We start from the raw sequence: 13,691 nt of genomic DNA, 5'->3' as shown, positions 1-13,691 counted from the left end.
TCCTATATAATGTATAAAAATAATATTAAGTCAATTATATTGACTTAATAATGTTCAACTAGCCTGTGAACTAGTTGAAGTAGATGCTCTGCATCCTCTCCTTTAAGCACATTTATTTTTTGAAATTAATGAAGAAATTAGAAGAATCAAAAAAAAACTAGCATCTTTCATTCATAAAACCTAGCTGAACCTAGTACAATATTAAACTCACCTTTCAATAAATAAATCTACTCAGGTCTTTCATGCCCACGTGTCCATTGCTTAGTCAGCCCTCACTTTTGCTACTTCTTCATTCTAGGAGGCCCAGGGAGTTCTGCCAGAGCCTTTATCACTCTGTGACCTGTAGATACTGAAAAGATGCAGTGGGAGGATGCCAGGACACCAAGGAAGCTGGAATATGGACTTAGTTGCCTTTGAAGATGTGGCTGTGACCTTCACCCATTAGGAGTGGGCTTTGCCGAATCCTTCCCAGAAGAATATCTACAGAGATGTAATCCAGGAAACCATCATGAACCTGGAATATCAACACTGAAGATCAGTGACGAATTCTTGTAAAAATATAAAGCACATTATATCTCACTTTAGAGGCAAATCATAGGACTACTAGTAATGTGGAAAAGATACCATATAATGATAATAAATATTGGAAAGCCTTCATTTATGATATCTTTAACTTTCACAGTTCATTTCAAATACTTCAGGGAAGTCACATGAGGGAAAAATCCTGTAAATGTAAACAACATGGTAAAGCCTTAATTTTTCCGGTTCTTTTCTCATACATGAAAGAACTCACAGTGGATAGAAACCGTATGAATGTAAGAAAAGTATGGGAAAGCATTAGGGTTTTTCCTATACTCTTAAATGACATTGAAGAATTTACTCTGGAGAAAATCCAAGTGATCCTTCTCTACCTTATACAGAAGTAGATAACAAGGACGGAAAGAAAATGGTTAATACAGGCAGTGTCCATGTCCTTTATCATTCCCGAACATCTATGGAAGGGCTTGCTAGAACAGGGTCTCCTTGGTGTGCAAAAACAAAACAACAAAAATATTTGCACTAAAACAGTTAAAGAAATGTGGTAAAGCCTTCAGATATTCCAGTTCTCTTTAAGACAGTGAAAGAACTCATAGTGGAGTGAGACTGTATAAACATGAGGAATGTATTAAACCCTTTGTCACTCCAGTAGCCTTCTTTACTATGAAAAAAAACTTACACTAGAGAAAAACCTCATGAATATAAGAAAGCTAGTAAAACCTTCCGTTGTTCCAGTAACCTTCATTACCATAAAAGAACTCATACTGGAGAGAAACCATGTGAATATAAGAAATGTGGGAAAGTATTTTATTGTCTTGGTTACTTGCAAGAACATATAAAGACACACTGATGAAAAACTATATGCATGTAAGAAATGTGGTAAAGCATTTACTTTTTTCAGTTTCCTTTGAACATATGAAAAAGCTGATAGTAGAGAAAAGTCCTATGATTGTAAAAACTGTGGAAAAGACCTTAGTTGTTCCACTTTCTGTCAAATACATGAAAGATCACATATCGAAGAGAAATCCTATGAATGTAAAGAATGTGGAAAGCATTTAATTTTCAGTTTCCTTCAAAGACATGAAAGGAATAGAACTGGAGAAAAATCCTATGAATGTAAAAAATGTGGAAAAGCCATCTGTTTTTTCAATTCTTTCTGAAATGTTGAAGGGACTCACATTGAATGCACAGAATGTGATAGGGTCTTTAGTTATTCCAGTTACATTTGATGACATAAAATAACTTATACTGCAGAAGAAAAATTAATACATGGGATGTGGAAATGCCTTTATTTCTCTCACATTCATTCAAAGGTTCATGAAAATGCACAATGGAGATGGACCTTATAAATACAAGAATGCAAACAGGATTAAAATCCTAGTAGTTTGGGAAATACAGAAAAGTTCTGAATTTTAAAAATTACTTTAAAGGTCATTTGAAAATTCTTGTTGGAAAATAATCCTACAAATGTAAGTAATGGAGAAAGCCTGATTAAAATTATTCAACAATGCATTGAAAATTTCACATGAATTTTTTTTATACTTTACATTATTGGATACATGTGCAGAATGTGCAGGTTTGTTACATAGGCAAACACGTGCCATGGTGGTTTGCTGCACCCATCAAACCCTCATCTACATTAGGTATTTCTCCTAATGCTACCCCTCCCCTTTCCTCCTACTTTCTGACAGGCCCTGGTGTGTGATATTCCCCTCCCTATGCCCATATGTTCTCATAGATCAACTCCCATTTAGACACCCAACAACAGTGTAAAAAGTTCTATTTCTCCACATCCTCTCCAGCATCTGCTGTTTCCTGACTTTTAATGATCCACCATTTTAACTAGCGGGAGATGGCATCACATTGTGGTTTTGACTTGCATCTGTCTAATCATCAATGATGACAACCTTTTTCTCATATGTTTGTTGACCATGTAAATGTATTCTTTTGAAAAGTGTCTGTTCATATTCCTCACCCACTTTTTGATGGGGTTGTTTGTCTTTTTCTTGTAAATTTGTTTAAGTTCCTTCTAGATTCTGGATATTAGCCCTTTGTCTGATAGATAGATTGCAATATGTGAGTGAGAACATGCAACATTTGGTTTTCTCTTCCTGTGTTAGTTTGATGAAAATGATGGATTCCAGTTCATCCGTGTCCCTGCAAAGGATATAAAGTTATTCTTTTATAGCTTCATAGTATTCCATGGTATACATGTGCCACATTTTATTTATCTAGTCTATCACTGATGGGTATTTGGGTTGGTTTCAAATATTTGCAATTGTGAATAATGCTGCAATAACCCTATGTGTGCATGTGTGCTGCATCCTTTTCTGACTATATTGCTTGACAAAGTCCGAATATGGGGAGACGAGCTTCAAGGAAGACTCTTTCCTGGAAAAGGACAAGGCATGGGGATACAATTTCTTGGGTGGATCAGTGGGTTCTTGGGAATCGTCTGCTTAATCATTTTTCTTGCTAATCAAAAAACTGTGTACTCAGCTAATGTCACTTAAGAGTTCCAATTTTCCACCGACACTCCTAGCACCTCAGAAATCCCCATTACTACTAATGGCCCCAGATGTCGCCACAGTATTCTCGATATCTTGAGGAAAGACCCTAAATTCACTAAAGACGTAAAGCAGTTTATGCTTGAATTACAACAGGTGGAACTGCTCCAGGAGCCAGTCACCCCTACACCTGTTCCCAGAATTAAGAAAAATAAGGAAAGAACAAAAACTTAGAAATCTACTTCCCACTGCCCAGGGGCTTCCTTGGGTAGTTTATAAGCTAGGGAATAAATTTTGGTATCCCCCTAAGGAGCAAATGTTATTTGGAAAATAATTAGACTTACTGATCCTTCTCTACCTTATACAGAAGTAGATAACAAGGACGGAAAGAAAATGGTTAATACAGGCAGTGTCCATGTCCTTTATCATTCCCGAACATTTATGGAAGGGCTTGCTAGAACAGGGTCTCCTTGGTGTGCAAAAACAAAACAACAAAAATATTTGCACTAAAACAGTTAAAGAAAGTAAGTTCATGAATTTCCACGCTGTCCTCTACCTTGTGGTCTAAACTCCATTGACCCTTACCTGTAACCATAGTTAACAGTATACATTGCCAATGTTTGTTGTTATTGTCTCCAGGGACTATCCACTCATCCCTGAAGATAGAACAATGTCTATCACTTGGTCAATATTTAGCTCTTAACCTGTTTTATAATTTCTTTAACATTTAGTTAATGAAAGCATAATGTCTAACATAAGTTAATCATAAATTAATAATCTTTAAGAAAAAAGGAAAGTTAATTAAAAACAGTAGAATGTAGATATCTAACGTTTCCTTGGAATCATCTTTGAAACAAACTCTTCTGATTATTCTGGTGAGTCATAGTACAATGTAATTTTCTGGAGCACAGAACTGTAACTACAAATCCCTGTTAATGTTTGAATTTCCTGTTTTGTCTGTTCACCTGCCAAAATTAAAAGTATAAAAACCATGAATTGCCTGTAATAAACACACACATCTTTTGGTTGACACAACCTACAAGTCGTGCTGTCTCCTTCTTCCGCCAACACCTAGCTCACCTTCGGGATCCCCTGGACCCTGCTCGGCTGGACTGCGGCACATGTGTATTTATAGTAGAATGATTTATTTTCCATTGGATATATACCCAGTAATAGGATTCCTGAGTCAAATGGTATTTTTGGTTCCAGATCATTGCAGAATCATTGCACTGTCTTCCACAATGGTTGAACTAATTTACACACCCACCAACAGTGTAAAAACAATCCTATTTCTCCACATCCTCTCCAGCATCTGCTGTTTCCTGACTTATAATGATCACCATTTTAACTAGCGGGAGATGGTATGTTATTGTGGTTTTGACTTGCATCTCTCTAATGATCAATGATGACAAACTTTTTCTCACATGTTTGTTGGCCATGTAAATGTATTCTTTTGAAAAGTGTCTGTTCATATTCCTCACCCACTTTTTGAAGGGGTTGTTCATCTTTTTCTTGTAAATTTGTTTAAGTTCCTTCTAGATTCTGGATATTAGCCCTTTGTCTGATAGATAGATTGCAAAAATTTTCTCCCATTCTATAGGTTGCGTGTTCACTCTGATGATAGTTTCTTTTGCTGTGCAGAAGTTCTTTAGTGTAATTAGATCCCATTTGTCAATTTTAGCTTTTGCTGCAATTGTTTTTTGTGTTTTAGTCATTAAGGCTTTGCCAATGCCTATGTCCTGAATGATATTGCCTAGGATTTCTTCCAGGTTTTTTTTTAATGGTTTTAGGTCTTAAATTTAAATGTTTAACCCATCTTGAGTTACTTTTTATTAAGAAAGAGGTCCAGTTCCAGTTTTCTACATATGGCTAGCCAGTTTTCCCAACACCTTATTAAATAGAGAATCCTTTCCCCATTGCTTGTTTTTGTCAGGTTCATCAAAAATCAGATGGTTGTAGATGTGTGGTGTTATTTCTGAGGTCTCTGTTCTGTTCCACTGCTCTATATATCTGTTTTTGTATCAGTATCATGCTATTCTCATTACTGTAGCCTTGTAGTATAGTTTGAAGTCAGGTAGTGTGACTGGCAAATGGAATAGAGTCAAGACCTATTGGTGTGCTGTATTCAGGAGATGCATCTCACGTGTAAAGACACACATAGGCTCAAAATAAAGGGATGGAGGAAGAGTCACCAAGCAAATGGAAAGAAAAAGAAAGCAGGGGTTGCAATCCCAGTATCTGATAAAACAGACTTTAAACCAACAAAGATCAATAAAGAAAAAGAATGGTGTTATATAATGATACAGGGATCAATCCAGCAAGAAGAGCTAACTATCCTAAATATATGTGCACCCAATACAGGAGCACCCAGATTCATAAAGCATGTTCTTAGATACCTACAAAGAGACTTAAGACTCCCACACAATAATAATGGGAGACTTTAACACCCCACTGTCAATATTAGACAGATCAACAAGACAGAAAATTAACAAGGATATTCAGGACTTGAACTCAGCTCTGGATCAAGTGGACCTAATAGACATCTACAGAACTCTCCATACCAAATCAAGAGAATATATATTCTTCTCAGTACCATGGCATACTTATTCTAAAATTGACCACACAATTGGAAGTAAAACACTCCTCGGCAAATACAAAAAGAATGGAAATCAGAAGAGAGAAGAATCAAATAGATACAATAAAAAATGATAAAGGGGGATCACCACTGATCCCACAGAAATACAAACTACTGTCAGAGAATATTCTAAACACCTCTATGGAAATAAACTAGAAATCTAGAAGAAATGGATAAATTCCTGGACATATACACCCTCTCAAGACTAAACCAGAAAGAAGTTGAATCCCTGAATAGACCAAAAACAAGTTCTGATATTGAGGCAGTAATTAATAGCCTACCAACCAAAAACACCTAGGACAAGATAGATTCACAGCCAAATTCTACCAAAGGTACAAAGAGGAGGTGGTACCATTCCTTCTAAAACTATTACAAATAGTAGGAAAAAAGGGTCTTCTCCCTAACTAATTTTGTGAGGCCAGCATCATCGTGACACCAAAACCTGGCAGAGTAACAACAAAAAAGAATATTTCAGGCCAATATCCCTGATGAACAACAATGCAAAAATCCTCAATAAAGTACTGGCAGATAAAATCCAGCAGCACATTAAAAAGTTTATCCACCATGACCAAGTTGGCTTCATCCCTGGGATTCAACGCTGGTTCAACATACACAAATTAATAAACGTAACCAATCATATGAACAGAACCAATGATAAAAAAAACACATGATTATCTCAGTAGATGGAGAAAAGGACTTTGATAAAATTCAATATGGCTTCATGCTGAAAACACTCAATAAAGTAGGTACTAATGGAACATATCTCAAACTAATAAGAGCTATTTATAACAAACCCACAGCCAATATCATACTGACTGGGCAAAATTCAGAAGCATTCCCTTTGAAAACTGGCCCAAGACAGGGATACCCTCTCTCACCACTCCTATTCAACACAGTATTAGAAATTCTTGTCAGGGCAATCAGGCAAAGAAAGAAATAAAGCGTACTCAAACAGAAAAAGAGGAAGTCAAATTATCTCTCTTTGCAGATGACATGATTGTATATTTAGAAAACCCCATAATCTCAACCCAAAAACTCCTTCAGCTGATAAGCAACTTTACTAGTCTCAGGATACAAAATAAAAGCGCAAAAAAAATAAGCATTCCCATACACCAATAATAGACAAACAGAGAACCAAATCATACAACTTACAAGGAACATGAAGAACTTCTTCAAGAAGAACTATAAACCACTCCTCAAGGAAATAAAAGAGGACACAAATGGAATAATATTCCATACTCATGGATAGGAAGAACAATATCATGAAAATGGCCATACTGCCCAAAGTAATTTATAGATTCAATGCTATTCCCATCAAGCTACCTTGACTTTCCTCACAGAATTAGAAAACACTACTTTAAATTTCATATGGAGCCACAAAAGAGCCTGTAAAGCTAAGACAATCCTAAGCAAAAAGAACAAAGGTGGACGCATCTCATGAATATGCTAAAAAAATAAACATACTGTTTTCATCAGTGGTTCATTCTTAAAGAGAGCTTTTGGACTATGTATTTCCACTTCTTTGGCAAGGAAACACTGAGGCAAGAATTCTTCAGGTACTCTTTTACCAATAGTACATGAGTTTAACAGTGTTTTTTAAGCTAGTTAACAAAAATTATCTTTATTGATTTTAAGGTCTGTTAGATGTATGAATAAATTGAAATATTCTTCCAATATGTAGTTAAACTTAATTTTTATATAGCTCTTTAATTGTTCTGTGATTAATGGGTTATTGAAAAATTCGTCTTTTTAATTGGGATTTTTTTAATGGCCTTATATGGAAGGATTTTGATATGCTCTCCCATTATGTATATATTCTACCTTTTATTCATATGACAGAAACTGCTATTTTTGGCATAAAAAAGATTATGCTTTTTCTCTGCCAATAAACAGTTGGTGTCAATTTGTTAAAAAATAAACAAAATAAAATATATTCAGGACTCTAAATAGCAATTAGATATCTTCCTATGAATACCTCTGAAGGACCTCAAACTGAATGTGTCCTTAAAAATTAATTTATTTCTTTATTTCTAAACATGGGTTATAAATTGCACCTGTACTTTGGGTTCCAGATGAAAACATGAGACCATACACTGTCTTCCATCACTTTTTACCTTAAATTTCCTTAAAATTAGTAAGAAATGCAGACAGCTAAATCTGTATTACTACTGGAATTTTACAAAATAACTACCATACAAATGCTGAATATTTTGAGGCAATTTTATACGCTATAATAGAAGGAAGAAATAGAGACTGGAATTTCCATTATGTAAAGAAATGCTAAAATTGGGAGCAACTGAAGGTGTTCCCAGCAGATGCAGCCTCAGATCTCATTTTCAGAGAAGCAAGTAAGCTCAAACAAACAAACAAAACAAGCAGGATTGATCCTAATGGATCCGGGTTTAAATGTGGTAAGCAAATTCTTTAACTATCCTCCCACTGAAATATGGGACTCTATGAGATATCTTTAATCACAGCAGGCTTGTGACAGCTTTGACCAATACAGTACTTTAAAAGCTGAAGGAGATTGAGACACGAAAAACCCTTCAAAAGTGACTCAATGTGTCTTATACGGTTTTTAAAATGACTCAAAGACCATACATTTTACCTTCTTCAATGGGTCATCCACTACTAGAACGCTGAGACTTCATTTAAGGACCATGTAAGGACTTCATGTAAGAATGCCATGCTTAGGAAGCTATGTCTGGTCAACGCTTCCAGTTGAGTTCTGCTTTCAACCACCCCTCTTAAGACACAAGACTTGTGACTGAAGCCCATGATCCCACCCAGCACCTTTGCCAGGAAAATGTCATGGAGTCACCTCCCTCAAAGCCACCTTGAACAAAGAAACACACAGCCAAACTGTCTGAATGCTTCACCCAGAAAATTGAAAGATACGTTAGAATGACTGATATTTTAGGCCACTAAGTTTTGGGATAGTTTGTTATATATAACAATAGATAACTGGAACAGAATTTGAAAACAAGTGGTAAAACCAAAGGTATAACATGTGCATAGATAATGGGAACAAGCAATGGATGAAAGCATAACAGTCTTCAATCTGACCATGGATATCTAAGGGATACATAAGGAATGTAACATAAGGAACATACGAAACTGGAAAAAAAAAATAGATCCTTGTTACGTATTTTAAGAAAGTTTGGCAACACTGCCACCTAAAACAACAGGGAAAACAGGAAATACACCTAATAAGTTAAATAACCTAGCTAAAGAGGTTTCGCAGGAAATGTTGGAGATGCCAACTGATCTCTTCTAGATACCTATAATAAAATGAAAAGGGAGTGCAATGAGCCAAAAAAAGGAAACTGTTCAATGTTTGAGTAAAATCTGGAGGAAATGTTAAAAGCCCGGACTATCTTTCCAAGAAAGACAATATTTTCAGAAAGATAACCTTCAGAACACTGCAATGAAACACAGGCTCAAGGAATCCACGTTCTGCCTATATAATCTTTTCATAAGATGGCACACAGATTTAAGTCAGTGCCTCAAACACACTTTAATTTATATGGAAAGCTTTCTAAGAATGTTAAGAGTGTACCTTAGATCCTCTTAGCTAGACAGCAGTGCCTCTAAGACAACTAAAGTTGCTTCCCATAGCAGGCTCACAGAGAAGGGAGCCAAGATACAGATTCATCTTAGCAGGTGTGTATACACTTGCCTAATGGAGTAGATTTATAAATTGATACATGAGAGATCTCAAAACTTTTCAAAGAAAGTATATCAACTTTGACTAAAATGGATAGGGACAATAAAAAATGTACAGACTTCGGGAACCCCAAATTGCTATGGGCATAGAGCAGGCTGATAATGTTACTTAGTTGCAAAATTGCCTATCTTTTAGGAAAAGAAAGGATTACTCAAAGGGCAGAGCCAAAAATTTCAGAGCATTATTCACAGAGAGCAGGACCGAGTTTTGTTCATGAAAGACAATACGCACAGAGCTGAATTTAAGAATTGCTTTATGACTGACACATGCCTCCCATTTACCCCCTTTATGCAGGGAAGGGTCTAGTGGGTACCATTACAGTGTCATACATGTGTGTGCCTTGGGGGAGCAAGGCATTGTTTCTGAAGTTCACAATTCTTCAAAACACATAGAACTATGCCCAAGGAAATGAACTCAAAGAGCTTTACTAACCCTTGGACATTATTTCATACGAGATTCTAAACCTCCTGCCTGAGCCCAATGCTATAATAGGATGAAGCTTCTAGGAGCTGAGTATTACAAGAGGGTGAATATATTTTGCACGTCAGATAAATGTAAATATGTGTCCCAAAGGCAGACTGCAGTAGTTTTAAACATAGATTCAAAATCTTTACTACTTCTCTCATTAAGAAATAGAGCCTATGTACTCTCCCCTGGAACTGAGTTAGGCTAGTGAATACTTCAACCAATAAAATATACCAGACATGATGCTAAGTGACTTTTGAGAGTAGCTCATGAAATTCCATGCAGTTTCTGTTTTGTTCAATGCTGCGGGACCACTTGTAAGTACTCTAGTTGACAGTTTCAGCTAAGCCCAGCCATCTAGCTATTCTTACCAAGATATGTCAGTGAAGCCATCTTGGATGTCCATGAATAGAGAATAATATCTGAGTATATAGGAAAAACTTAAATTTTTTTTTTTTTTTTTTTTGAGACGGAGTTTCGCTCTTGTTACCCAGGCTGGAGTGCAATGGCGCAATCTCAACTCACTGCAACCTCTGCCTCCTGGGATCAGGCAATTCTCCTGCCTCAGCCTCCTGAGTAGCTGGGATTATAGGCACGCACCACCATGCCCAGCTAATTTTTTGTATTTTAAGTAGAGATGGGGTTTCACCATATTGACCAGGATGGTCTTGACTCGTGATCCACCCACCTCGGCCTCCCAAAGTGCTGGGATTACAGGAGTGAGCCACCATGCCTGGCCCCAAAACTTAAATATTAAAAACAAGAAGAATAACTTCTGTGGCTCTATTGAATGACCTTATTTTGGATAAAGTTTTCTCCTGAGAACAACTAGAAATTTGCATAAATTTATTACCCAGAGTTCAACATTCAGTGCCAATTAACCAATTACTTCCATTGGCAAGTGCCAATAAATTTGACTGAGAGACTAAGAAACTAAGAAGCTGAACAGAAATTTTTATAGTCAACACCTACATCCATCCATATAGAAAAATTTGATAATGCATAAAACCAAAATGTAAAATTTTACATAATGTTTCTGGAAAAAATATAGAATACTTCTTTGATATTGGGATAGGATTGAAATAACACAAAAGCACAAATAATACCAAAAAAAGATGAATTTGACTGCAACAAAGTTAAAAATTCCTGTCCATAAGAAGAGACAAAGTAAGCCTGTAATCCCAGCACTTTGGGAGGCCGAGGCGGGTGGATCACAAGGTCGAGAGATTGAGACCATCCTGGTCAACATGGTGAAACCCCGTCTCTACTAAAAACACAAAAAATTAGCTGGGCATGGTGGTGTGTGCCTGTAATCCCAGCCACTCAGGAGGCTGAGACAGGAGAATTGCCTGAACCCAGGGGGTGGAGGTTGCGGTGAGCCGAGATAGCACCATTGCACTCCAGCCTGGGTAACAAGAGCGAAACTCTGTCTCAAAAAAAAAAAAAAAAAAAAAGAGACAAAGTAAGAAAATGAATAAATAATTCAGAAAGTGGGAAAAATATTTGCAGCAGCACATATATCTGACAAAGAACTTGTATATGGAATAAAGAACTACTACAAAATGCCAAGAAAATTGCACACAAATTCCCAGTTTAAAAATTGGATACAGGCCAGGCACGGTGGCTCATCACGCCTAAAATGCCAACACTTTGGGAGGCCAAGGCAGGTGGATCACCTGAGGTCAGGAGTCCGAGACCAGCCTGACCAACGGGGTGAAAACCTGTTTCTACTAAAAATATAAAAATTTGCCAAGTATGGTGGCACATGCCTGTAATCTCAGCTACTTGGGTGGGTGAGGCAGTAGAATTGCTTGAACCTGGGAGGCGGAAGTTGCAGTGAGCCGATATCGTATCATTGCACTCCAGCCTGGGAAAAAAGAGCCAAACTTCATCTCAATACATACGTATGTACGTACATACATACATACATACATACATATGTACATACATACATACATACATTGGATAGAAGACTCAAACAGACACTTGACAACAAAAAGGTATTAAATTAGCTAAGAAAAACAGGAAATTATATTCAACATCATTAGTCACCAAGACTAAGCAAATTAAAAGCACAACATAGGACATCAAACACTATAATAGCTAAAAAAAAAAAAAAAAAAAAAAAAAAAAAATTTGGTGAGGAAACCGGCATTCTTCTTCTTTGCTGCTGAGAATGTAAATGATGCAACCATTCTGGTGGACTGTTGACAGTTTTTGATACATTAAACATAAGCCTACCTTATAACCCAGCACTTCAGCTCTTATGTATTTACTCAAGAGAAATGAAAACATATAGCTACAAAACGATTTACTCAAGAATGTTTACAGTAGCCTGATTTGCAATTGCTAAACACTAAAACAATGCAAATGTCCATGAACAAGATAATGAATAAGCAAATTGTGGTTTAGCCTCAATGGAATGCTACTGAGCAATAAAAAATAAATTAATTCTGTATGGATATTCTTTGTTTCATAAACTTCACTTCTAGAAATTACACAAGAAATGAATTAAATATAAGATAGTAATTGCAGCATGCTTATAATAGTAAAACATTGAATCAAAGTTTCTCGAATTAGGAAACAGATTAAATTAACTGTGGCTTATGCATAAAGTGGAAAAACATTAGGACCATAGAATTTATTTTTATGAAAAACCCATCACATTAGTTGAACAAAATAGCTTGCAGTATAATATGTACAACACAACATGTTATAGACAATAAGTACATGCCTACATACACCCATAATTACAATAGTGTGTACCATGGACTAGGTAGCTTAAACAAAAATTTATTTCTCCCAGTTCTGGAGGCTGAGAAATTCAAGATCAAGGTGCTAGCAGATTCAGTGTTTAGCAAGTGCACTCTTACTGGCTTGCTGAAAGCAATCTTCTCATTGTATCCTCACATGGAGAGATGGGGGGAAAAGAAATATCTCTACTGTCTCTTCTTATAAGGGCACTAATTCCATCATGAGGGCACCACCCTCATGACCTAATTACCTTACAAATGCCCCACCTCCAAATACGATCACATTCAGAATTAAAGTTTCAACTTGGGAATTTTGAGAGCATACAAACATTCAGTCTACAGCAGTGTGTGTGTCCCCAGCATGTGCATTAAGTGTGCATACACTTATGGAGAGACTATGTGGTAGGGATGTGGAAGAGTTGTGCTGAAATAATGTTTAGAAGCTTCTTCCTTCAGTGACATTGCTGAATCTTATTTTGTTTTGTTGTTGTTGTTTGTTTGTTTGTTTTTAAGACAGAGTCTCACTCTGTCACTCAAGCTGGACTGTAGTGCTGTGATCTCGGCTCACTACAACCTCCACCTCCCGGGCTCAAGAGATTCTCCTGCCTTAGCTTCCTGAGTAGCCAGGGCACACACCACCACACCCAGCTAATTCTTTTTTAATATTTTCAGTGAAGACAGGGTTTTACCATGTTGGTCCGGCTGTCATGAACTCCTGACTTCAAGTGATACTCCCACCTTGGCCACCCAAAGTGCTGAAATTACGGGTGTGAGCCACCACACCCAGCCTTATCTTGTTTTTAACAGATGTTAATTGCCAATATCATGAAAACAGATCATAAGCCAAAACAAATTCAGTGTTCAAGTCAAATAAAAATATGCTTAATTATATACATCTTATATTAACTTACTAAAATAAATCACAACTTTTCATTAGATTTTTTTAAATAATTGATGCACAATTATCATTTCTTCTAAATCTGAGGTGAAGCCAGCCCATACTACTTTCTGCTAAGAAATACTCAGAGTGAGGGAAAAGCTATGGACTTTTTTCTTATTGGCTTGTG

General features: G+C 36.5%; 1 long non-coding RNA gene across 12 annotated transcripts in view; it reads right to left on the bottom strand.

Annotated features, from left to right (window-relative positions):
- The window catches only part of LOC144580716 (uncharacterized), a 611,731-nt gene that overhangs the window by 456,362 nt on the left and 141,678 nt on the right, over window positions 1–13,691 (bottom strand). For all 12 annotated transcript variants that reach the window (XR_013530719.1, XR_013530725.1, XR_013530726.1 and 9 more), the window contains one exon: window positions 212–514. This is a non-coding gene — a long non-coding RNA (uncharacterized LOC144580716). The remainder of the gene's footprint in view (window positions 1–211; window positions 515–13,691) is intronic.

Source organism: Callithrix jacchus, chromosome 2, assembly GCF_049354715.1.
Source record: "Callithrix jacchus isolate 240 chromosome 2, calJac240_pri, whole genome shotgun sequence".
Classification (NCBI taxonomy): domain Eukaryota; kingdom Metazoa; phylum Chordata; class Mammalia; order Primates; family Cebidae; genus Callithrix; species Callithrix jacchus.
Note: the sequence above shows the minus strand (reverse complement) of the source record. Positions and strands in the feature narration are given on the sequence as shown.